This window comes from Carcharodon carcharias, chromosome 14 (genome assembly GCF_017639515.1).
Source record: "Carcharodon carcharias isolate sCarCar2 chromosome 14, sCarCar2.pri, whole genome shotgun sequence".
In the NCBI taxonomy this organism is placed as follows: domain Eukaryota; kingdom Metazoa; phylum Chordata; class Chondrichthyes; order Lamniformes; family Lamnidae; genus Carcharodon; species Carcharodon carcharias.
The window spans coordinates 16,653,948-16,681,778 of NC_054480.1; the positions used below are offsets into that span (position 1 = coordinate 16,653,948).

General features: G+C 46.2%; 1 long non-coding RNA gene across 1 annotated transcript; it reads left to right on the forward strand.

The window, feature by feature from the left end:
- Positions 1-704: 704 nt before the first annotated feature.
- LOC121287389 lies at positions 705-27,146 on the forward strand. The gene is made up of 3 exons (XR_005945183.1): positions 705-896; positions 23,251-23,310; positions 26,951-27,146. It is a non-coding gene; the product is annotated as an uncharacterized LOC121287389 (long non-coding RNA).
- The last annotated feature ends 685 nt before the right edge of the window (positions 27,147-27,831 follow it).

Consider the following 27,831-nt stretch of genomic DNA (forward strand, 5'->3'; position numbering starts at 1 on the left):
TGTTTACTGTAACAAAAGATTATAAGCGCTGCCGATGAAACATATGGTGACCAGACATCCCAGTTTTTCATTAAATGTTCTGGCATCCTGACAATTGGTTCAAAATAGCTCAACTGAATCATATCAGAGATTTTTGCCAGCACTTCACCTTTTTGCACAGCATCAGCATCTCTTCTCCTCACTTCCTCTCCCTTCCCCTTGACCTCGTGCCCCATTTACTGTCAGCAAATCCAAAAAAAACCTTTCAGCTGCACGCAGAGAATCCAAGTACCACCTACTTGCCAACCATTAAGCAGCTGCGCTGGGATGCTCTCGCGTGTCCAGAAATCCTTCTTGCCAGCATTCTGGCAGCGGCGAGGGGGGGTCCATTTTTCCCCCCCAAAATGAACCAGCTCTCAATGGGACAGCTTTTCACTGCCCTGGTTGGCCATTTGGTCAGAAGGCTCGTATTGGCCAATTAGGGATCCATGGAGGAGGCCAGCAGGGGGGGACAGAATCCAGTGGGAGAGCCAGAGGCCAGCGAGGGAGAGTGGGGGAGGGCCAGAGGTCAGCAGAAGAGAGTGGGAGAACAGGAGGCCAGCAGGGAGACATTGGGTGGAACTTTCCAAGCCCGCTGGTGGCAGGCGTGATCGTTGGCATGCGCGGAAAATATGGTATATCCTGCTTCATGACGGCGTGAAGGCAGGTTGTGGTCGTCTGCTCAGCCTGCCAACAGCAGGCCACATTTCCTGCCATCAGTCGGTGAGGAGCTAATTGTAATACATCAGCATACAATTAAAAGGCCATCCCGCTAGGCTCTTGGACCCCCACCATATCGACCATCTACGTCGACGGGAGAACACACCAACGTGTTGCACAACAGCACACAGGTGATGTGCACGACGGCCTTCACTGAGGTGAGTGAGCAGCAGTGTTCTCCACAGCTCTCCTGTTTACAGGCCTCAAGGGGGTGGGGGCAAGTGCTAGCTGAGGGTCGGGGGGATGTCCTGAGGCAAGTGCTGGCCAGCCTCAGAGGTGACTGTTGTCGGTGGGGGGGGTGGGGGGGGGGGGGGGAGGGGGTCAAGTGCTGCACTGGCGCTGCATCCGCGCACAGGTAATCGAGGTGGGGGGCAGGGTGAGCGAGGGAAATGGCCACGCATTAGGGACACGTCTATAAACTGACCATGCCTGTGCAACTGAGGCAGATCAGGCACAGCCACAGTGATATGATTGCGGTTGGACTCCTAGCCTGCCGACTATGCAAGCAATGGGGAGGCGCCAAAGGGCTACCAAGCGCTCCATACCTTAACACCCCCACCCCTCCCCCGGCACAGACTTCGTGTCTGCCATCACTTTATTGGACCATAGAGCAGTAGGACTGCACGCATATAATCTCCTCGCCAATACTGGCCATGTAGCAGTCACTGCTGGAGGCGCTCACAGCCCCTTGCAATCTCATCATCCCGGTTTGGACCAGTGTCCTCCAAGTCGCAGGGCAGCCATGCAGCGCACTCATCTCTGGCTCACCAAGGGGTGACCAGCACTCTCCGGGAAGCATTAAGGGGTGGTCACACAGGGCTAGGAAAGGTGCTAAGTACAGCTATGATAACCACGTCTCTCTCTCTCTTTAATGCTGCAGAGGGACCACATCAGGATCATGGATCCTGGTGACCTACCTGCATGCCTGATGGCCTACAGAGACCATAGAAGATGGAGGAGAGAGTGACTGAGACACCTGGCTGCGCAAAGGCAGAAGCAGCAACCTCATGAAGGGGCAACAGGGGGTCCCGCACACGCTGCCCAGGAGTGACAGTGAACCTTGGCCAGTCAGCGCTAGCAACACCCAGGGTCTATAGAAGTCGCCTGCCATTCCTGCAGACGACTGAGAACCAGTGTCGCCGAAGACTGCACATATCTAAGAACCTGGTGGCTCACATCTGCCACTTACTGCAGGACTTGGCGCCAAGGGGACATGGAGGGCATCCACTGCCAGTGGCTGTGAAAGTGACTGCGACACTAAATTTCTGTGCTAGTGGCTCCTTTCAGGGCTCCACAGGTGACCTCCGTGGGTTATCACAAGCCGCCACCCACAAATGCATCCATGAGGTCACGGATGCCACCTTCTCCATGGCGCACAACTTTGTGCATTTTGCCTGGGACCGGGACAACCAGGATGCAAGGGCCATTGTATTTTCCTGATCTTGGGATTCCCACAGGTACAGGGTGCGATTGACTGCACTCATGTGGCGCTCAGGTCTCTGTCGCTACACTCAATGGACTTCATCAACCACAATGGCTTCCACTCACTGAACGTACAGCTGGTATGAGACCACCAGAAATGCATCCTGCAGGTGTGCGCATGGTTTCCAGGGAGTGTGCACAACTCCTCCATCCTGAGTCACTCGCAGTCTTCCAGGGTCCACAGAGGCCGCAGGGCTCGTTCCTCGGGGACAAGTGCTACCCACGGAGGCCGTGGCTGATGACCTATGCGGCGGCCTCAGACTGCAGCAGAGCGATGCTATAATGAGGTTCATGCAGCAGCTCACAACTTGGTAGAGCAGACCATCGGGATGCTGAAGATGCGGTTCCGGTGCCTGGACCGATCTGGTGGAGCCCTGCAATATAGTCCACAAAAGATTTCACGCATCATTGTCATCTACTGTACCCTTTACAACCTGGTGCTGCAACAGGGAGAGGAGCTGGCTGAGGAGGAGATGGAGGAGCTGCACGTCTCCTCCAATGAGGAGGACGCCGACGGGGATGAGGGTGAGGGGGTCCTTGGTGGTGACGATGACAGGGATGAGGCTTTCGCACTGGCTAGATGAGGCAGGCGCGTTCGGGAGGCCCTCATAGCTGCCAGGTTTGTGGAGGATGATGACGACATGCAGTGAAGTGTCCCCGTGAATCCTCACATCTCAGTTGTGAATGTTTGACTCCAGCCTGGCTTATCTCAGTGCCAATGCCCTCTGTGAGAATGCTTCTGTCATGGAGATGCAGTGAAGGCCCTAATAGTCACTCAATCGCAGGAGGATGATGACAAGATGCAGTGAGGACGCCCCATAGATCTTCACATAGCCTCTGACAATGTCTGACTCCTGTCTGGCCGAGGGCAGCTCGTTTGCACTCCATAATAAGGGCCACCTCAGAGACGCAGCCGTGAAACTTTAGAAGCATCTGATGCTGTGTCTGCCTTCAACAGCTCAGCCCTTCAAGAACAGGTGCACAGCATCACTGGTCGCAGGTGCTGGTGTGATGGGGGCCAGCCCCACCTAAAAGGTGCTGAGAGCACACTGAGAGAATGAGAGAACTCTCTGGCGCCTACCCACTACATTCTGGCAGCAATGACCAGTACCACTGAGGTGCAGGCGTCAGTAATGTTTCCAGGGAGTATGAGGCTGGAGCATTATTGTGGTCTGAAGGCTACACAGAGCACAGGGAAGAGGCCCTGGTCTGAGACACTGCCTTTTATCTTGTGCAGAAAGGTTTCACATCTGAGTGACAAGAACACTGCTCATTAGAACAAGGAGCCATAGACAGGGAGACATTCTTAGGAGATTATTGACAATAGTGAACAATTTATACAAATGATCAACACCCGTGCCCGGCTGTGCAACTACTTTTACCCAACTTTCCTAACCCTGCCACTACATCTTGGTGCTCCGCAGACATCCACAGCGGAGGTGGAGGCAGCCTGCTGACTCTGATGCCCTGTCTGTGATTTGGCGGGCGTCCTCTGGCGGGCTGAGACTTGGAGGGCCCCGGCCTACTTTCGGGGTCCTGCTGTGTGGCAGTGGCACCCTCTCCTGCCTGTGAAGCTGGAGCTGAGAGGTCACAGGAAGAGGGGATTCGGATGGGCCGGTCACTCCCAGAGTCACCTGGGTGGATGGTTTGGAGTGTGCACCTGCTGATCCTCCTCCCTAAGGGTGCCGCGGGTCCCTGGCTGATTCCGTGAGCAGAAGGGGTAGCTGGAGTGGGATCGAGCTGCCCAGCACCCCTCTCGCGTATACACTGTTGGAGGCCAACTATGGAGTTAAGCCTGTGCAGCAGTGCAGGAGTGACATCCTGGACCAAGCTCTCCATGGCAACCACCATCCTGCCAGTGTTGACCCTGGTGCGTTGCAATGCTGGCGCTATCACCTCAGCCTGAAGATAGACAAACTCCTCCCTTGTGCCTTGCAATCTGAGGAGTGCAGCGGACATCCCTTCCTGATGTTCCCTATCTTGCCTTTGCAGCTCCAGCAACTGTGACATGACTAAGTCCAGAGGCTCGTCATCTGACTTGGATTCAGCAACGTTGTGGCTTCCAGCAGTCCACCGAGTGCCGGGGACCTGGGAAGTCCCTGCCTCTGCCTACTGTGGATCAGAAAGTGCGATTTGCTCACCAGATTGTGATCCTGAGGCTACTCTAAAGCTAGGTCCCACCGAGGTGTGTCTCTGCGCTGGTGAAGGGTGTGGGTGAGCACTGTGACAGGTCTTCAGGGAGGGTGCCTTCAGATTCCTCCAGAGGTCTCTTTGGGGCTTGATTGGAGGCCCTGGGTCATGGACTCTGTTGGCTGTTTGGCAGATGTGCCTGCGAAAGCAAGGGGAGATAATTAGTGCATGACAGTGGCCTGTGAAAGAGGACATATCGCTCACAGCATGGTTATCTGATGGATGTTGCGCTGCTGGATCCTCACTTGGTAGAGCAGTGCCGACCTCACCAGTCATCGCCAGCCAGCTGGACGGCTCTGTTTTCGAATTCTTCCAGAACTTTGATCTCCGACATCCCTCCACCTGTCTGCAACCTTTCCCTCTTGTTGTAAGCCAGTTTGTCCTGCATGGATAGAGATAGGGAGAGTGGATCAGGACGCCTGCCTGGCCAGATGATAAGTATGCCTGGCCCGTGTGGGTGGTGAGTGGTCCCATGTTTGGGATGAGGGCAATGACGGTGTGTGAGAAAGAGTGATTGGTGATGTACCTTGCACTGACTGTGAGTGAGGGCCCTGTGGATGTGTGATGGGTTTGTGAGTTGGGAGTGATGAAAAGAGTGACTTACCCTGGTGGAATGGAAGAGATCATTCGTCCTTTTGAGGAACTGAGTGGCTGTCCTCTTCTGCAGGGCGTTTGCACTGACCATCGCTGCCACCACCTCCCAAGCCAGGTTGATGACTTTGCTGCCCATCCTGCGGCCAGAGTGGGGGTAGACCACATCCTGGTGGGCCTCCACAGCATCCAGCATTCGCCCAAGAGACCCGTTGTTGAAGCAGGGGCTGCTGTCTTTTTCCCTTTGCTGGCCATTTGTCCCAGGCAGCCATGGTGAGCTGGTGGTAGTGAACACTTTACTGGTGGCTGCCTTTTATATATAGCAGTTGGCGTAATGCAACAGTGGGGTGATGGCGGGTGGGCAAATGAGAGCCCGCTCGCCATGAAAACAGCATGTTTGTGGAAGTGAATAAATAAATGAGGTGGGTTCAGGACAATACGGCGTGAAAACCTGCCATTTTCGTCGGCGGGTAGGACTCCCATTTGCCAGCCCACAACTGCGCTTAGTGCAATTCTGGGAAAATTCCACCCATTGATTTATAGGAGGCACTGTTGTTAATTTATAGAAGTTACTGAGGGTAATTTACCCACATGAACCCCTATAAATTTACCCCATAACAACCTGGGAGCCAGGAGGGAGTCAGCTACTGGGTGATGACAGAAGATCGACAACAGTGTCCATCAACCACAAGCCGCAGCCGAGGTAGTCGAACATCACCCAGCGGTAAACCTCCAATCAGTGCTGAGGAAGGTGACAGGCAAGTTCGTTTGAGCCATTGCATGTTCAACCAGATTTCTCATTGAAAGATCATGTGGCTTCCTACTTGCGGCTCTGGGTGCAAACAGAATCTCCCACACCTGAGGTGCATTCACTCGTTCAAGATCCAGCTTCTGGCTGCAAATGTATATTGTTCAAAGTCAGTGTGCAAATGAAAATAAATGAGGCTTTTAAATGGAGATTGGTCTTACCATTGTGCATTGCAGAGTAAAGTTAGAGCAGAATAGAGCGTTCTGCAGTCTTGTGACAAACAAAGCCTTGGTTCAGTTTTTTTTAAGAAAATGAGGCGGAAATGTCATTGAAACAAAAGCCTGTGGTTTGTAACTGCTGGCTTCAATGATTAGGTGTCTTAATATGGTCATTAACTCTGGCTAGACATATTCTGAGAGGTGCCCTCCTACCTTCAGCAGCCCTTCCCCCAGATTCCTGCTATTGGTCGCCCGACACGTGCATCATCACAGAGCCCCATCTTCCTAAGACTTTTCAATGTGTCCCAGTTTTGACTTTTGAAAATCTGGTCACCCAATTAAACACCATTTTTGTAGGCAACTTATACTTTAAACCATGGAACGGAACATCCCATCCTTATTTTTAGGACAACCGAAAAAACACACCTCACTGGTATATCCGAAGACAATCTCCTAAAATCAGTCCAAAATGATTCTTAGTTCCCAATGGTTTACTTCTGTTCTTTTCCCTTCTCAGCCTCGTAACTTCTAACTCCTAGACCAGGATTTTACACCCCCGCCACAGCATGTCTCCCATCCCATCCCATCCCACCCCACCTCACCCCACCCCACCCCCTGCAGATGCAGTGAGCCATTTAAATCTTCATTCATTTCAGCAGGACCATAATATCCCGCCAAGTAGGAGGGGCCATAAAGTCCTGGCCCAGAACTGTCCTTCACCGTGAATGTATAACCGGAGAGCCTCCCTCTAATGCCAGCTAGGTGAATCTTCCAGCTTCGATTTAACTCCTCACAAATTTGGTCTTCAATCTGAGTGTGAGCTTCCAGCCATAATTTGGCATGGTGAACCAGAAAGACTTTCAGCCTCTAGCTGCTCACTCTCTCTTGGACCCCATGAGACTAACCTGAGTGTGATATTCAGTGCTATTTCAGGAAATATGACAATGGCCTCACAATGGCTTCCTTTGTACCCTTCCCATCTTGAAGGGCATTGTATCCAGGTAGAGATGTTGTTAAACTATCTTTGAGACCCCAACTCTCTTTTATCATGGAAGTTAATGAACATTTTAAAGCACAATTGTTTACAACCAGACATTCTCAACAATTTTCTGGAACTTTGGAAACAAAGTCCACTGTTTGCGCACAGGCTGCTGACATTATCTCCAAGTATCAACATCTTGCACCTTCTTCCCAGTAAAACAATTTTATCTTTAACAATCAAACTATGACCTGCTGTCAAGCAGACTTCAGAACAGTTCACATGGTCCCCTTCATTTTACCTTAAATGAAAGACACAGTCCCAAAACATAACAATCTTATAAACCTCATAATTGTAACTAAAGCATTACAAAAGCTACTGCAACTTCTGTTAACAACTCCCCATTAATCAATCAATAAGATGTACCATTTTATGACTAGGGGATACGGCCTGCACTTGAAAGGGAGTAAATTCAAAATGAATCTGTCTAATCAGTATTTCAGCGAATGAGTGCTCAATCTATGGAATAGCATCCCTTGGGACACTGGGTGCAGTTAGTATTGATTCATGCAAATAAAAACTGGTTAGTTTTCTTTCAGAAAATAACATTTTATTGATGCAGTATGAGTATGACATGCGGTGAGTGTAGTGTGCTTAGGAAGACCCACAGTTCCCAAAACACTATCACTAGGGATTTTCTCATGTCCTGTCTGCGTCTGTTGTAGACTAATTGATTGAGATTGATTGCTATGTTTTTTACATTAGTCAAAAGTCCATTAGCAGTGTGTGATTGGACTATCAAGGTGGTAGCAAGCAAACGAGATGGACCTTGGTCTTCTTTCATCTAGCGATTCCTATGTTCCTGTTACCTGTGCCCTCTTGCCTTGCTCTCTCGGGGTATGTGGAAGAATTGTTTTCATGTTTACATTCTGTATCCTGGTAATATTTCTGTGAGGTTCCTATAACAGATATGTAGGTCCGTATTGCTTCAAGCCAGAAGAATCTCTCTCTTATGTTATAACTTTCTTTGGCAATGTATGTGCAGTTGTGTCAGGACTCGAACAGCTTTAAAATATGTTGGCTCTCTGGAAAAATTACCTTTGGTTTGTTGTGTCAGTTAATCAAGACAAATGGGGTATTTGTCCTTTCAGATTTGCATGCAAATTGTCGAGCAAATCTATAATTGCTGTCTCCCCAGAGAAAGATGTAATTGATTAACAGCTTGTTTATCTACTTACTGAGAGGGGATCTTGAATATCTTAACTGAACCTTGCTTAATGAGGGAGACAGCACCATCATTTGTAAGAGCTTAACTGTCAAAATAAGCTTTGTTTTCAGAAGCCATCTAGGTGCACACTGTCAGAATTAGCATCTCCTGGGCAAAGCAGATGCTGGGTGATTAATAGTAATCAAGATGGTATGCGAGCTATCTCCTGCCTTTGTTCTGAATCTAAGTGGGCAGTTCTGCCTCCAGGGCAGTGCAGGCTGGGGATATATTACGGTAACAGCTGCTTCAAGTCAATTCAAGTGAGAAAGGACAATGTAAGTTTCATTTCCCATGCAAAGTTTTTAAATCTTGGATGTGTGATCTAAAAGTTACTGACCAGAACTGTAGCACTTTTAAGGGTTTTTATTTTTTTCAATTATATACTGTAATTAAAGAGAGAAACAGCTTAAGCATTTCATGACATCACGACATTCCAATGAATTTACAGCTTTACAGCCAATGAAGTACTTTTTGAAGCATAGTCACTGCTAACAAAAGAAATATGTTCTTCAGATGAAGTATTGTAATATTTGTTCTCCTGTTTAATATTACTTTAGCAAAGTAATTTGTTGGAACCATGAATTCTGTCAGCGTGGTGTTTACCATCTGGATACGAAGCATAAGTCAGGAGTGTGATGGAATGCTATCCACATGCCTGGAAGAGTGCAGCCCCCACTACACCCGAGAAGCTCAACACCATCCAGAACAAAGCAGCCACATGATTGGTTCTCCTTTCACCACCTTAAACATTCATTCTCTTCAACAGTGATGCACAATTGCAGCAGTGTGTACCATCTACAAGATAGACTCATAGATGTCTACAGCACAGAAGGAGGCCATTCGGCCCATTGTGTCCATGCCGATCAACAAAGATCTGACTACACTAATCCCATTTTCCAACGCTTGGCCCATGGCCCTGGAGGCTATGGCAACACAAGTGAATATCTAAATACTTCTTAAATGTTACAAGAGTTTCTGACTCAACCACCCTTTCAGGCAGTGAGTTCCAGACTCACTCCAGATCCATCAGCAACTCGCCAAGCCCCCTTCAACAACACCTTATAAACCCATGACCTCTACCACTTAAAAGGACGAGAGTAGCAGATGCCACAACCTGCAAGTTCCCTTCAAAGCCGTACACCACCCTGACTTGGAACTATATTGCCATTCCTTCATTGTCGCTGGATCAAAATCCTGGAGCTCCCTTCCTAACCACACTGTGGATATACCTGCACCAGATGAACTGCAGTGGTTTAAGAATGTAGCTCACCACCACCTTCTCAATGGTGATTAGGGATGGACAACAAAGGCTGGCCTTGTCAGTGTCACCCACATCCCATTGAAGAATATAAAAAAAGGTGAGAAACTAAGTTGTAATAAGGACACAAAGAGTCTGCAAGGGATATAGATTGGTTAAATGAGTGGGCAATTTGATGGCAGATGGTGTATAATGTAGAGAAGTATAATGTTATTCACTTTGGTAGTAAGAATAGAAAAGCAGAATATAATTTAAATGGGGAGAGACTACAGAGTGTTGTAGTACAGGGGGGTATGAGTGTCCTCATACATGAATCACAAAAAGTTAACATGCAGGTACAGCAAGTAATTAGGAAGGCAGTTAGAATGTTGGCCTTTATTGCAAGGAGGATGGACTGTCAAAGCAGGGAAGTCTTACTACAACTGTACAGGGCATTGAGACCACACCTAAGGTACTGTGTTCAGTTTTGGTCTCCTTATTTAAGGAGGGATATATTTGCATTGGAGGCAGTTCAGAGAGATTCACTAGGTTAATTCCTGGGATGAAGAGGTTGCCTAATGAGAAAGGTTGAGCAAGCTGGACCTATACTCATTGGAGTTTAGAAGAATGAGAGGTGATCTTATTGAAACAGGAAGATTCTGAGGGGACTTGACAGGGTAGATGTTAAGAGGATGGAACCAGGGGACGCAGTTTCTGAATAAGGGGTTTCCTATTTAAGATGGAAATGAGGAACAATTTCTTCTCTCTAAGGGTCATAAAATCTTTATCCTGTAGAACAGTGGGGACCGGGTTATTGAACATATTCAAGGCTGAGTTAGACAAAATTTGATTGACAAGGGCGTCAAGGGTTATGGATTATCAATCAACCACGAAGCAAAGCAGGCTCAATGGGCTGAATGGCCTACTTCTGCTCCTTTATTTATGATCTTATGACTTTATGATCTGCTTTAAAGTAGATGCATTAATACAGTACCAACAGCTAAACAGCCCTAGAGACAAATACAGAACAGACTTCAATATGTCAAGTGAGAGGTAGAGATACTGGTGCTTTTCAGAGAATGCACGTCATTTATGTTATTGCTGGCTTGATGTTCTTTTATTCTGGATTCTAGGAACCCTGCCTTCCTGTTGTTCTGTAGTCACATGGCTATTTTATCTGAGTCTACAATCCTGCTACTGGGCCATGGAAAATAGTTTTAATACCAGAGATGCCAGGAGCTAACTCTCAGAGCCAGGCTCCCAAGAATTGAATTGAAATATTAATTTTTGATCTACATGCAATTCAAGGGTTATGTGGGGCAGACAATAAAGTGGAGTTGAGGCCACTATCAGATCAGCCATGATCTTATTGAATGATGGGGCCTGCTCCAGGGCAGAATGACCTGCTCCCGCTCCTATTTCTTATGCTCTGTTTACCAACACTTCAATGATTGGAAACAGCTTCTCTTTATTTACTCTATCCAAATCCTTTTTAACATCAAACACCACTATCAAATCTCCTCTAAGCCTTCATTTTGTTTCTGACAATTCTTTGGTCAACTCAATTGAAAGCACTCTGCAATAATTTTCAACAGGGCTCCTCATGCTTGCACCCTGAGAGTTTTCACTCCCTCTCTCATATGATGTGGCTGAAACAAGAAAGGTTATGCTGGAAGTCTCAATGGTCACATTCACCAATACTGGGACTCTAATAGCATCAGGATTAGAGTTACCAACTCCACCCTACTCCATTAAATAAAAACAATAAAGCTATTTTTGGAGGTGCGACAACGTTTCTGCTACAATTAAAAATTTCTGTAAACGTATTGCAACTGACATCATGCAGTACTGCCTCTTGACTCATAGGGTCGCTGTAGCATTGTATTCCTTAAGCTTCAACTCAATCACAGAAATGCAAGAACTCAACTGCTTTCCCAGTATCTTCATTTCTGAAGGAATGAGTAACAATGATAGATCTGTACAAAAGTGGATTGAAAATTAGATTAAAATTCAAACCTTTTTATTACCTCTCTATCTCCAATTTTCACCACTCTTCTTGAAAAAATTGGTTCATGCTGAGATACGGTTTAGTTGCCAGTGCTCCAGAATTGTCCTGGATTCTCCATGCATTAAAGGTTCGGAAGACTGCTGCCTAGGAGGATTCTCTTTGATACATTATGGCTTCGGTTGGTGAAGAGTTTGACACCCCCCCCCCTCCCAATTCTCATTGACTTCTTTAGTTGCGGGGAGATAACCCTCATGATAGGGATGTTCAAAGTCATGCAGGGTCTAGACAGAGTAGATATAGAGAAACTGTTCCCATTGACAGAGGGACAGGAACCAGAGGACATGGATTTAAAGAACCAATGGCAACATGAGGAAAAGCTTTTTTTACCCAGCGAGGGGTTGGGATCTGAAATGCTCTGACAGAAAGTGTGATGGAGGCAGATGAAATCGGGTCTTTGAAAAGGGAAGTGGGTGAGCACCTGTACAGAAAAAAATTGCAGGGTTATGGGGAAAGGGCGTTGGAATGGATCTAGCTGTAGTCGCTCTTGCAGAGAGCTGGCATGTACACAACAGGCCAAATGGTCTCCTTCTGTGGTGTCACCATTTTATGATTTGTTTATTCATGAAGTAATTATTGGAGACAGGCAATAGGGCTGTTTGACTGGGTGACGTGTTTTGAACCTTGAAGCATTATGTGATGAATCCTCCAAGAATATGTCCTGCTGGCATTGGCAAATCCAGCTAATGCTCATATGTGATACTGCGCAATGAGACCCAGCAGTCTAAATGATCACTGGGGACAATGAAGTCAGACCTGACACACATAAGCTGTCATCCACACATGTAGCTTCTTTGGATTTTGGTCAGGAGCCAAAGGCCTGGGTATGGTGCTTTTAACATGGTAAAACATCCCAAAGTCCTTTGCAGAATGTTGTCAGGCACAGTTTATACATTGAGGCACAACTTATACACTGAGCCACAAGAGGAGATATTAGGACAGGTGACCCAAAGCTTGGTGAAAGAGGGAGGTTTTAACAGTGCCTTCAAGGTGGGATGACAGGTAGAGAAGTGAAGAGGTTTAGGGAGGAATTCTAGAGCTACTATTCAAACAGCCTAGACAGCTGAAGGCACAGCCAGTAATGGCGAAGCAAAGGAATTTGGAGTCACATAAGAGGCCAGAGGGAAGCCAATGTAGGTCAGCCTGAGTATGCTTGATGAGTGAACAGGATTTCATACTAGTTAGTACTTGAGGAGCAGAGGTTTGGATGAGCTCAAATTTACAAAGGGTGGAAATGAGAGGCTGGCTTGGAGAGCTTTGGAGTAGTCAAGTCTGGAGGTAAAATAAAGCATGGATAAGGACCTCAGATTAAAACGATAGGCAGAATCATCCTAGATTTGCACTAAGTGCAGCAGTGAGCAGGTAAAATGATGTTTTACCAGCTGGCTGCAAGGGTGGCTTCTCACGCCGTACCATCCCAAACCTGTAGCATTAATTATGTATTCCTGGGAAACAAGCCGTTTCCATGATGGGCAGGCTGTCATCGCCCGCCACCTCAGCACACGGGGCGCCATATTTAAAATGCAGCCGCGTGCACTCCTCTCAGTGCTTCTAACCCATGACTGATGGAAGGAAGATATGGCCCCGAAAGGCAAGAAGACTGCAGCCCCCAGGTTCAATTGAGTGCCTTTTGGATCCAGCGGAGGCCCGGCGTGATGCTCTCTACCCCCGCTCGGGTTGCAAGATGGGAAGCAACATCACTAATATAAAATAAAAACAGAAAATGCTGGAAAAATTCAGCAGGTCTGACAACATCTGAGGAGAGAGAAACAGAGCTTACGTTTCAATTCCGTATGAGTCTTCTTCAGAGCTAAGAAGGGTCATGCAGACGCAAAATGTTAACTCTGTTTCTCTCTCCACAGATGCTGTCAGATCTGAGTTTTCCAGCATTTTCTGTTTTTATTTCAGATTTCCAGCATCCATAGTACTTTGATTTTATTTTAGCAACATCACTAATCTGGCTTGGGAGGCGCTGGCAATGATGGTCAGCGCTAACGCCCTGCAAAAGAGGACAGCCACCCAGTGCCACAAGAGGATGAATGATCTCCGTTCTGCCAGGGTAAGTCACTCATCGCTCTCAACTCATGCACTCACAAACTCATCACACATCCACAGGGCCTCACTCATGACCAGTTCAAGAGACATCACCATTCACTCTCTCACACACACCATAATTGTCCTCATCCCATCCATGAGACCACTCACGTCCACACTTGCTAGGCATCCTTATCATCTGGCCTGGCAGGCATCATGGTATCCATCTCTATTCATGCAGGACAAGCTGGCAAACAACAAGAAGGAGAGTTCACAGACTGGTGGAGGAATGCCTGAAATCAAGGTCCTCAAGGACTTTGAAAGCAGAGCCATCCAGCTGGCCAGCGAGGATCTGTACCAGACTTGTGCTGATGGTGAGGCCGGAGGTGCTCCACCAAGTGAAGAACCAGCAGTGCAACACCCATCAGACAACCATGCCATGAGTGATGCATCCTGTTTCACAGGCCACTGCCATGCACTAATTATCTCTCCATGCTTCTGCAGGCACATCTGGGAAACAGCCAAGAACGTCCACGACCCAGGGCCTCCAGTCACGCCCTGAAGTCATCTCAGAAGAGTAATCTGAACACAAACTCCTTGAAGTCCCGTCACAGCGCAGAGACACACACCTCAGTGGGACCGAGCTTTTGAGTAGCCCCAGGATCACAATGTGGTGAGCACATCACACTTGCTGATCCACAGGAAGCAGTGGCAAGGACTTCCCAGGTGTCCGGCACTCGGAGGACTGTTGGAGGTAGGAATTTGTTGAGTTCGAGTCAGATGATGAGCCTTTGGACTTGGTCATGTCACAGTTGCTGGAGTTGCAAAGGCAAGTAGGGAATACCAGGAAAGGAAGTCTGCTGCACTCCTCAGGTTGCAAGGCACGATGGAGGAATCCATCCACCTTCAGATTGAGGTGATAGCGCTGGCATGCCAATGCACCGAGGTCAACACTGGTAGGATGGCGGCCGCCATGGAATCCTTAGTCCAGGATGTCACTCCTGCACTGCTGCATGGGCTGAACTCCATCGTTGATACCATAGTTGGCCTCCAACAGTGTATACACGAGAGGGATACGGGGAAGCCTGATTTCACTCCAGCTACCCCTTCTCCTCATGGAGTCAGCCCTCAAGGAGGGGCCCTTGGGCACCCATTGAGAGAATGATCAGCAGGTGTACCCCCAGGGCCATCCATTCAGATGACTCTGGGAGTGTCCAGTGCATTCAAATCCCCTCTTCCTGTGACCTCAGCAGCTCCAGCTCCACAGGCCGAGGAGGGTGCCACTGCCATACAGCAGGACCCCAAAAGCAGGCCGGGGCCCTCAATGACTCAGCCCTCCAGAGGATGCCCGCCAAGGTCATCACAGACAGGGCGTAGCAGTCAGCAGGCTGCCTCCACCTCTGCTGTGGATGTCCTGGGAGCACCAAGACATGGTGGCAGGATTTGGAAAGTTAAGAAGTAGTTGCACAGCTGGGCATGGTTGTTAATCACTTATACATAATGTTCACTATTGTAAATAAACTCCCAAGAATGTTTCCCTGCTTGTGGATCCTTGTTCTGATGAGCTGCGTTCATGTCATTCAGATGTGAAACCTTTCTGCACAAGATAAAGGCAGGTGTCTCAATCTAGGGCCTCTTCCCTGTGCTTTGTGCAGCCTTCAGACCAAAGTGATGGTCCGGCCTCACACTCCCTGAACACATTAGTGATGCCTGCACCTCGGTGCTTGTCATTGCTTCCAGAATGTTGTGGGCAGGTGTCACAGAGTTCCATCATTCTCTCTGTGTGCTCTCAGCACCTTTTAGGCCCCCATCTCTTCAGCATCTGTGACCATTGATGCTGTGCTCCTTAAGGGGTCAGGTGCTGAAGGTGGACAAAGGATCGGATGCTTTTAAAGTTTTATGCATCTCTATGTAATTACCCTGATCACAGAGCACAAGCGAGCTGCCCTTGGCCAGACAGGAGTCCGACATTTTTAGAGGCTATGTGAAGATCTATGGAGTGTCCTCACTGCATGTCGTCATCATCCTCCTGCATTCATGCAACTATTAGGGCCTTCACTGCATCTCCACGACTGGAGCATTATCACAGAGAGTATGTGTACTGCCATCAGCCAGACTGGAGTCAAACATTCATAGGTGCAACGTGAAGATCTATGATGACTCCTCACTGCTTGTCATCATTATCCTTCACAAATCTAACAATTATGAGGGCCACCTGAGCGCCTGACTCATGCAAAGGCCTCATCGCCATCATCTTCGCCTTCGAGGACCTCCTCACCCTCATCACTCACAGGAGGAGACCACCAGCTCCTGCATCTCCTCCTCAGCCAGCGCCTCTCCCCATTGCAGGGCCAGGTTGTAAAGGGCGCAGCAGGTGATGACAATGCGTGACACCCTCTGTGGACTATTTTGCAGGGCTCCACAAGACCAGTCCAGTCAGCATCTTGATGGCTTGCTCCACCAAATTGCGAGTTGCAGCATGAGCCTCCTTATACCTTCACTCTGCTGCAGTCTGAGGCTGCCGCATGGGTGTCATCAGCTACGTCCTCTGCAGGTAGCCCTTGTCCCCTAGGAGCCAACCCTGCAGCCTCTGTGAAACTTGGAAGATATCAGGGATCTGTGACTGACTGAGAATGTAGGAGTCGTGGACCCTCCATGGAAACCATGCGCAGACCTGCAGGATGCGTTTGTGGTGGTTGCACACCAGCTGCACATTCAGCGAATGGAAGCCCTTGAGGTTGACATAGTTGACCCCTTGTTGTGATGGAGATCTGAATGCAATGTGAGTGCAGTCGATCGCACCATGCACTTGTGGAAAATCAGATATCTGGGCAAATCCAATCGCTCTTGTATCCTGGCTCTCCTGGTCCCGGGTAAAATGCACAAATATGTGTGCCCTCACGAAGATGGCATCTTGACCTCATGAATGCATTGTGGGTGGAGGCTTGTGATATCCCACAGAGGTCACTTGTGGAGCCCTGAAAGGAGCCACTGGCATAAAAATTGAGCACTGCGGTCATTTTCTTGGCCACTGGCAGCAGATGCCCTCCATATCCCCGTGTCGCCAGATCCTGCAGGTGGATGTGACCAACCAGTCTCCTAGACATGCGCAGTTTTCGGTGACACTGGTTGTCAGTCATCTGCAGAAATGAAGACCCTATAGACTCTGGGTCTAGCTGGCCAACAATGGCTCGCTGTGGCTCTACAACAGCGTGTACAGGAGCCCCAGCCACTCCTTCTTCCTGAGGGTGCTGCTCCTCCGATGGCACAACCAGGCGTCTCCAACACACTCTTCTCTGTCGTCTCTGTTCTCTGTACATCTCGAGGCATAAAGCTGGTCACCAGGCTCCATGGTCCTGATGTGCTCCTCCTGCAGGATGAAAGAGAGAGAAACATGGGTTAGCTTGGGTATACGTGAACTCTCTTGGTTAAGTCTGAAGGCCCCTTAACGCATCCTGGAGAGTGCTGGCTACCACTTGAATCGTCAGAGTTTAGTGCACTGCATAGCTGCCTGAAATCACAACCACCTCCATCTCGCTCCACCTGACTGATTGGCAGTAGCCTTGCCCATTGGACTGCATGCGATGCTCTTAGCTCAGGCGCAGACATTCTCCTAACCCACACTGCATGGCTACACTGTTAGCTTGAACCATGGGGGAGATTGGTCCCCCATGATGATGACATTTCAAGGGGCTGTGAGCACTTTACAGCCAGCTTTAGCAAGGAGATTGTACAACGTGCGCAGTTGTCCAACTGTTCTGCAGTCCACTAAAATGCTGATTAGTATGCAGTCTGTGCCCAAGGGGTGAAAAACGCTGGAGCACTTTGTGGCACTTCAATGCCTCTGCATTGTTTGAGTGGGCACATAAGCCAGAAGCCCGACTCTACACATGTCAGTGTGGCTGTATCAGAACTGTCTCAGCTGCAGAAGAATGGTCACTTTATACAAGGTTTCCCTAATGCATGGCCACTTGCCTCTCCGCCACTCCGCACGTCCTTGTGCACTACCTTCAACCAGAGGGCAGACCTTGCCCCCACCCCCAAGTTGCCTCAACTGCAGAGCAGCCCTTGCCCCCACACCTCCAACGTGCCTCAACCTTGAAGTCCAACAGGCAACCTGGGCAAGCGCTGCGCAATGTTACTCCGAGTTCCCCTCAAATTGCAGACCCCCAAGTGCATGCCTTATATATGCTGTTGTGAAACATGTCGGCGTGCAATCACACCGACGTAGGCAGGTAATCCAGCGGGGGTGGGGAGGGGGGAGGGATGATTCCAGTGGGCTGGTCTTATAATGATATGCAGATTTATTACAATAAGGTTCCCAACTTCGGAAGGCGGGAAATGCAGCTCGCCTTCGACGGGCTGAGCAGACGATCGCAAACCGGTTTCACGACATCATGAAACCAATTTTTGGCCTTCTCACCATTTTGTTTGCTCATGCTGCTGAGCGTGCCTGATGCCAGCAGGCACAGACAATTCCACCCAACAGCTTCGAAATGGACAGAAATCTATACACCAGCAGATCCCTTGCAGTTGCTGACAGTGAATTAGAGGTGTTTGATGGGGAAAAGTGTTACAGGAAATGTATGCAGACAAAACAATTAAGTATGTTAAAAGTAAGATTACAGTATTTAAGGAGATACCTGCCAGTGACCACAAGTAGACTCCAACAAAAAGCGTGATGAGGAATCTGCCCGCATCCGCAGATCCTGCCAACAAGCATGGCCTCAGCAGAGACCAAAGTGAGGGACCATGAAAACCTGATTCGAATAACAAAAACATTTCACAATTATGGATGACTTCCTGGTCAACGATGAGCAGCTGGTCACCCCAGTCTCCCTGTGCCCTGAGATCCTTCAAAAAATACACCAGGGCCATCTGAGCATCACCCAGTGAAAAGCATGGGCCCAATCTGCTGTCTGGTGACTAGGCGTTTCCAAGGTGATTGAGGACACCATGGCAAACTGCCAGGTGTGTGCATTGAACAGGCAGGACTAAATAGACCCCCTCATCCCACACAATTCCTTACTAGGCCATGGGAGAGGCTGGACATTGACCTGTTCATCTTCAACAGCAAATCGTTTCTTATAGCGGTGGTCTACTTCCCCATATAGGTTGAGGTGAAGCAACTACACACGACTACCATAGAGGCCATAATTAAGACACTAAGAGAGATGCTCATAAGCCATAGCATCCCAGATGAGGTTGTGTCCGATAATAGCCTATAATTTTTAAATGAGTACTTCATGCACTTTGCTGCCACATCCGGCTTCCATCACTGCACCAGCTCTCTGAGATTCCCATAGTCAAAGGGAAAGCTGAAAGAGGGGTCTGTGCAGTAAAAGCCCTTCTAAAAAAGAAAAAGGACTTCCCCACAGCACTGCTCATATACAGGTCCATCCCTTTACAATGCGGCCTGTCCCCATCCAAACTCCTAATCGGCAGGAAAGTCTGCACACAACTTCCAACCCTGCTGAAAAAACTCATACTAGGACATCCCAGCAAGAGAGCAACCTTACAAACAGAAGCAAGCTTCCACCTATAACAGACGGTACTGCACCAGACACTTGCCACAATTACAGAAAGGTAACAAGGTCAGATTAAAGACCTCAAGAGAGAAGGTACTATCATCAGAGGACCAACATTGCTCCTACCTGATTGGCACCACAGAGGGCACAGACAGGAGAAACAGGAGGAGTCTCCTCCTCATCGATAGACTGGCTGTCCCCACATTACTCAGACCCAGGGTCATTCAAGTGCTGGACAGAGCCATGTGTACCAGCAAGCATAGAGACAGCTCCAAGCTTGTACCCTTTACTGTAAATTTGCAAATAATTCTAAAAGTCAATAAAGACTTACACTTAACCTACATATGACTATGAAAACTTCTTCAGACCTACCAAAATGGATCCAACACCCTCAAACAGTTTTTGATCCTTGTTTATGTTGGTTGGTTGTAGTCACAAACAATCATCAGCAGTGTCGTCTATGTAACCTATGCATAATGACAGCCACACTGAAGGAATAACAACTGTAATATGGTCACTGTGAACTTATTGACAGATAATTCAATTAAATTAAAAGATGGTCAAGTGGTGAGAGCTTCAGAAGAGTCATAAGAATATAAGAACTTTTAGGACAAGAAATTTTATTAACTCCAATAAACCTGTTCATTTTTTGTAGATTAACTTCCCACCTTAAGTAGGCTTATTCTGAGTCATTAGATTTGGGTTCAAGACCCACTCCAGGACTTAAGCAGCACAAGAAACAATGCTGACATGTTGGTGTGGTACTGAGGGAGAACTGCACTGTTAGACATGCTGCCTTTCAGATGAAAAGTTAAAGTCTGTCCCCTTAGGTGGACATAAGGGGCCGGATTTTCAAATGCTGACAGTGTTGGTACCTGGTACAGGCACGAACGAAAATCACTGCCCTGGTCATTTCAGGATCCCAACGCCACTGGAACAGTTTGAAACCTTGAGGCCATGGGAACAGTTTGAAATTTTCGAAGTGCTGGTGAAGAGAGGGTGATAGGGAGGCAGTGGGCAACACGCATGCCACCAATTAATGTCCCATTAAGCTCCTTTAGGAACTTGTTAAGGGTGCAGGGTATTTGGAATTGCAATTTTTAAAGCTGATTTTGGCGAACCCAAAAGGCCTGGTTCATGTTACTGCACAGCTTTCGAATTTGCTATGAGACCAAAGTTTTTCATTTGATGGCAAACGTTATGGGGCACTCGGGTAATCTGTGTTCAAAAGTGCACATTACCTCAGATTTGACTTTGTTTGGCCTGGTCTCCTTCAGCCTCATGCTTTTATCCTGCTGGCCCCAAGGATCAGCCTGCTCTCTTCGGCAAGGCAGCGGCAGGCTGTTTCCCACATTGCAACAGTGACCACACTTCAAGAGTACTTCACTGGCTGTAAAGCAATATGAGATGTCCAGTGGCCATGAAAAGCTCTGTATAAATACAAGGTTTTATTTTCTTTCTCACCATGTCCCCAATCCCTTCTCTCCCCAGGAATATCATTTAATTGCCTTTTGGACCCATTTATAATTTCTACTTCTTTGTCTTTGCACCGTAAAACTTGAGAGCAATTCTTGACCAGGCCATCTGAATGTGAGATGTGCTGCTTCTTTGAAACACACTGCTTTATATGGTGCTCTTACTTCCATCTTTAATGTGTCTCTAGGTTAGTGCTCTACAGTTGAAAGTATATGACACAAACTGATGTACATTTGTTGCACACACAACATAAGAATGCAAACATTTATTTTCCCCTGGGGAGGGGAAGTTAATGCAATTGGAGTGGGGTTGCGTGAAGTCTCGGCTGTGGCATAGCCAGTTGATGTGTTATGATGAAAAGTGCAGGAAATGGGGAGCTCAGAAAGACTCAGCAAACTTACAGCTTTGCACAGAGGAACAGGAGAGGGGAGAAAAAAAACAAAAGTTCTGAGGAAAAAATAGTGCGAGGGTCTGAATCACATTAAAACATAATAGTATATTAAGCAGCATAATTAAATAAGCTTCCCTGTAAATAAGTTAGTAGTAATGGCAAAATGAATGAAGTTATTTATTTAAAATCCCTACCCGCTCAAATCCATTTTATTAATTTAAGAATTATTGCCAAAACAAATTCAAACAGGGTATTTATATTTCATATACCTCATTAATTGTGCATGGTCAATGAATATTACAATTTCTCACATTCTGTACATCAACATATCACACCAAATTAACTGGCATCATGTTCTGATTCTGCAATATCTGCTTGTTAATACAAACATCAATTTCTCAGGATCTGTTATCTTTAAGTCTGAAAAGAGTGAAAAGTAGACCAAGATTAGTGGTGTGTTGAGATCAAAAAATTGCTGGTATAATTTTAAAAACAACATTGCGAAAGTTAATGTGGTTGGGTATGAATTACAAAGATTGTTATTATTAAGGGGTTGTGCTGGCTGAAAAATAGTTGCAACATTTGGTTTCTGCTTTGCATAGATTTCACAGCTGAAGTGTTAAATTGAGCGCTTGTAGACTGAATGCTAGAATTTAAATAATTCAAGTATGTCTCACAGAACAGGCCTTGGAGACCAAATCTAGAAGGTTAATTTATGCTTTATAAAGCAAACAAAAATATGAAGGAACTTGCATTTCTATAGTGCCTTCCATCTTTCCAGAAAGTCCCATAGCCAATTAATTACCTTTTGAAGATTTTTTTTAACTTATTCTTGGGTTGTGAGCTTCTTGGGTTGTGTGGCAAGGCCAGTATTCATTCCCCATCCTTCATTTCCCTCGAAAAGGTGGTGGTGACCTGCCTTCTTGAACTGCGGCAGCCCATCTGGTGTAGGTACACCCACAGTGCTTTTAGGGAAGGAGTTCCAGGATTTTCACCCAGTGACAATGAAGGAAAGGCGATATAGTTCCATGTCAGGATGGTGTGTGACTTGGAGGTGAACTTGCAAGTGGTGATGTTCCCATAAGCCTGCTGCCCTTGTCCTTCTAGGTGGTAAACATCACAGATTTGTAAGGTGCTGCCAAAGGAGCCTCAGCAAGTGGCTGAGTTGGTGAATAAGTTTTAAACACAGCAATGTCTTACCAACAACCATGAGATAAATAACTAGTTAATTTGTATTTAGTGGCATTAGTTGAGGAATAAATATTGGCCAGGTCACTGCGAAAATTCCTCTGTTCTTCTTCAACTAACGCCATTTATTTTTTTGACAGCAGCCTGAACTGGTAGGCTGTATCTCGATTAACATATCAGCTGAAAGATGTTATATCTAACAATCCAGCACTCCCTCGGTACTACATTCCCTCGGTGCTACATGTAAGCATCAGGCTAGATTGTATCCAAATCCCGGAATGAAGTTTTAAACTATGAACATCTTGCTCAGATAAGAGTCAAGTTGGCACTCTACAGTAAGTTGACTCATCAAATTAACATTTCTAGCCATTCGTAGGCCAAAAATGGAAAATATAGCCTTGATTAAAAGGGTTTATTTGGATTGTAAGTCTCCAAACTGTGGAATAATGTAATAAAATTAACTAAGCAATTTATTATTAACATAAAATTCAAAATGTTCACCTAGGGGCATTTATATTGCAGCCCTTACAGCCTCAGGTCATCTCAAAGCACTCTACACCAATGAAATACCTTTGAAGTGCAATCACTGTTGTAATGTAGGAAACATGGCAGCCAATTTGTGCACAACAGGATCTCACAAGCAATAATGTCACAACAATAATCTGTTTTAATGATGTTGATTGAATTATAAACATTGATAACTCACCTGCTCATCTTCGGAATAGTGCTGTAGGATGTTTTATGTCCACCTGAGAGGACAGAGATGACACCTGAGGGCTTTGGTTTAACGTCTCACCCAAAAAGGAGAGCAGATAGCTTAGAAATTCAAGCAGTAGCACTGTGTGTGTAGAGGGAGCAGAATTAGCAAGAAGGGTTATAATTTAAATTTGCTATTCGCACATCTGGTACTAGAGAACTCTAACTTCAACAATACGGTGCAGTGTAACAAAAAGACAGTAGAAATGAGAAAAAAAAATGTACTTTGCTTTGTTATTTAGATCTGTATGCAGCAGCTGCATTACTTCCCAAGCCCGCCTTGGCACCGTCATCTTCTTGGCTCCAGGCCTGTGTCCCTGTACTGCTTGTTAAATCTGGAATCTCTCCTATTTCCTTTTCAGATGCTTCAACCTAGTCCACAACCCAGGCAGCTGCCTGTTTCTCAAGTTTACAAGTCTTAGGTGAGAAGTTGTTATACTTTGCATGTAGTCTGTGGTTTCCTTAGTTTTAGAACCATGTCTCTGTTATAACTTCTGATTTAGTACAAAGAACCAGTGCACTGACTGAACCTTTTAAAACTTGGAATGTTTTAAATGTCCAATGAGGACGGATTTTCCTCCCTCAGTTTCCCTGTATAACCCAATGTTATTCTCGTTTCCTGTCTTCAAATAATTTTCCGTTGGGTGTTTTAAATGTAGTATTGGTAGTACTATTTTGGAGAATGTTAGTAACTATCCTAACTACCTACTAACCATAAGCCTGTTGCCTCCTTCTACTATGATATTGCTCAGTGGGAATGAAATGAGCTCTTATTTGGCTAGTTCATAGGCTCACACCCCTGTCAATGATTTGGCATCTGTCTGGAATTCATTGTGTTGAGGAGTGAGTATTCCACATAACTTGCTGTGCTACATTATCATCAGGGCCACCAGCTTGCAGTAACTGAATAAGTCAAATTCCATTTTTATTATATAGGATTCTTTTGCCTTCTATGATTCGACCCATTTACAATTGGAGTCATTGAGCAATACCAAATATGTATAATTCCATTTTTATTGTATGGGATTACAGGATTTCTGGCATTAGTATGTTTTGGGGACCATATTAACATGAAAATTGGAATCAGTATCCTCTGCATTCTGCCACTGCCCCACAGCAGCATTTGCTTAATTATGTTACTTTGTAGAAAATTCTGAACACATGTTTTAACAACCCATAAAAACTATAAAAAATCAACAGCAAAATTCCAAATGCATTGGATCATTCGTATTGCACAACAATGAGCCACACCAACAAGGAAGATACCAGGTTCAGTATTTAGCTTCTGCTTGAATAACACCAACAACAACAACTTTATATTCTATATATATATATATTTATATATATACAGTTATTTGGAGCCTTTAATATTATAAAACGTGCCAAGGTGTTCACTGGTGAATTCTTAAAGTATGGTACCAAGAAGATATTAGGTGAGATGAGCAACAGCTTGGTCAAAGAGTTATGTTTTAAGGGGTGTCATAAAGGAGGAAAGAGAGGTGGAGAGGTGTAGTGAGGGTATTCCTGAGCTTGGGGCCTAGGCAACTAAAGGCAAGGCCACTAATAGTGGAACAATTATAAATGGGGACGCTTAAGAGGCCTAAGTTAGTAGAGCTCAGACACCTTGCAGGATTATGGGGCTGGAAGAGATTATAGAGATAGGGAGGGATTCGAAAACAAGAATGAGAATTTTAAAATCAAAACATTGTTCGACTCAGAGCCAATATAGGTCATGAGAATAAGAGTGTAGGGAAACAGGATTTGGTGCAAGTTAAGACACGGGCAGCAGAGTTTTGGATAACCTCAAGTTCACAGAGCATACAACGTGGGAGACCATGCAGCCTGGAGCCTGTTTGAATAGTCAAGTATAGAGAAAACAAAGGCAAGAATGAGGGTTTCAGCATCAGATGTGCTGAGACAGGGGTAGAGTCAGGCAATGCTATGGAGATGGAAATAGGCAGTCTTAGTGATGGCAACAATATGAGGTTGGTAGCTCATCACAGGGCCGCATGTGATACCAATGTTGAAACCGCACTAGCTTAATTGCAGACTTGAGCAAATTCACTAACAACTATTGGCCTGGATATTTTTGGACAATGGAGAGTTGACAGGGTGTTGGAGGTGGAAGGATCATCAGGTGGGCTTCTTATTGTATTTGCTACCCAGTTATCCCTGCTGGACAGTGTATGAGTGAGGCAGTGACTGGATCAGCAATCAGGTAACCTGTCAATGATTTATCTTCAACTCTTCGATAAAGCTTGGTCAGTTGATTGAGGTATTGGTGGAATTGTATGTCAGCACTTATCATTGCCTTCGAGAGGGGAGAGAATTATGAGAGACAAAAAAAAAAGCCTACATGGGGCTTGAAAGTAGACATCCATCTTTCTATATTTGATATAGCACACAGCTCTTAAATCAGAACACATTTGCTGTAATTGCTCTAGAAAAGTACTTAACCTCCATTACTTCGCTGGGTGGCATAGTCATATTCATTTTCAGAGCTTGTATCATAAATCTGTATAATTACATCTGGTGATCATAAAACGGCATGTTGATGTTTTTTCTCATCTGCTGCTTCTTCTTTCTACTCTTTTCTCATTGCCCATTTTGCTCTCTTTTCTGTCTTCTTTTTTCTGTCTTCACTTCATTTTCTCTTTTCCAAAGCACTTGAATAATAGCAGCACTGCACATGTTAATAATCATTAGAATGGCATCTGGACTCCAAGAGATAAATTATGAGGGACGATTACAGAAACAAGGGTTTTATTCCCTGAAGTTGAGAAAGTTATGGGGTGATTTGATGCAAGTTTTCACGATATTGAGGAAAACATACAGGGTACACGGTGTGAAACTTATCCTGCTAGTTGGGGAGTCTAGGACAAGGGGGCGTAGTTTAAACATTAGGACCAGACCTTTCAGGAGTGAAATTAAGAAACACTTCAACACACAAAGGGTAGTAAAACTTTGGAACTCTCTTCCACAAACAGCAATTGATGCGAGATCAATTGTAAATTTTAAACCTGAGGTTCATAAATTCTTGTTAGCCAAAGTGGATATGGGGCAGAGGCAGGTGTACGGAGTTAGGTCACAGATCAGCCACAATCTCATTGAATGGTGGAACAGGCTCCAGGGCCTAAAAATGGCCTCCTCCTATTCCCATATTCATTTGTTCCCATTAGGCAAGTCAATTTATATCTTTTACAACATACTCATGCTGTGTTAAACTAACACAACGGCTGGGTATTTTCTCCGAATTTTCAGCCTATCAATGCATAAGAAGTAACATTGCCTAGTTGTCTGACTATGAAACCTGTGCCTGAATTTTTCAAGCAGCAGGTGGGCTTGGCGGGAGCGTGCAGGGGCGGTCGCGGAGCCGATCGCCGCTTGCAGTCAGCTCCACTCCGTCATTTTACACGGGCGGGCCAATTAAGGCCCGCCCAGCATGATATGCGACCGGTAGCGCTCAGCGCTACCTGCGCAGGCGGAGCGAGAAGGGAGAGTTGGAGCCAGCGCCAGTTGGGGGCAACTCTGTGCCTCAGGGAAATTGAATCGATATTAAAATAATTAAATTAATTATTTTAAAATTTATTTAAACACATCCCCTCATGTGACTGTGTTACAAGAGATGGTACATGTTCTTATATTTTGAAAACATCTTTTATTTATTTATTTTTATTTATTAAATAAAAGCTTTAGGAAACCTCATCCCGCTTGTGGATGAGGTTTCCTAAAAAACATGAAGGCCACTTGGTCTTTTCGCCTGCCCGCCAACCTTAAGGTTGGACGGGCAGCATTACTAATGACATTAATTAATTTCTTAATGGTCTTAATAGGCTGTTTACATATCGGCGGGCGCGCAGCCGATTCCGGCGCATGCCCACCAAATGAAATATCGTGGGACTGTGCGATTATGTTGGGACGCATGCCCGATGTCATCACATGTCATTTCACACATCGGCATGTCGGGCCAACCCTCGCACGCTGATTGAAAAATTCTGCCCCTGGACAACTTATAGCTATCAAGAAGGGAAGCTCAAAAATTTTCATCTTCACTGTTTTCAGCGCATTCTGGGCAAACCATGGAAGGACAGAATCACAAATGTGGCAGTCTTCTCAAAGGTAAATCTCCCAGGTATGTTAGCAGAGACGACTTCACTGGCTCGGGCACATTCACAGGATGGAGGTTGGCCACATAGCCAAGGATTTTCTGTGTGATAAGGTAGCCGGAGCCAGAAGACCAGTGGGATGCACAAAACTCCGTTTCAAGGATGCTTGCAAGCATGACATGAAGGCCTTAAACACCAAATTTCACATCTGGAGACACTAGATCAAAATGGAGCACCTGTGGGCCAATATGCACCACCATGACAATCAGTGACTCCAGTAGCTTGGCAACAGATGCCAAAACTGAAAACAACAACCCACAACGACACCTGAGAACTGCTTCATATGCAGCACCTCGCAGAATCACAGAATGGATACAGCACAGAAGAAAGCTATTTATCCCTTAGTGTCTGCACTGGCTCTCTGAAGGAGCAATTTACCTAGTGCCACTCCATGGCCTACTCCCCATAGCTCTGCAGATTTTTCCTTTTCAGATAATAATCCAGTTCCTTCTTAAATGTCTTGATTGAACCTGCCTCCACTGCACTTTCAGACAGTGTATTCTAGATCCCAAGTACTGGAGGAAGATAATCTTAGTTGCCAAGTATGCTTAGTATATTCCATTCATTCATTTTGTTTATGTGTGTTCTTCCTAAAGACAGGCCCTTGGCTCATTGCCTGCTGATGGTCCTTGAGTTATTTACCTAGCAGTTTTTTCAGTGATAGTTTGCCATTGCCTTCCACTCTTAGGGGCAGGGCTTGTGGCAGAACCTGCCCCTCACAAATTGGTCTCTTCAGCCATCAGTAAAAGTGCACCATATGAAGTTACCCCATCCCCA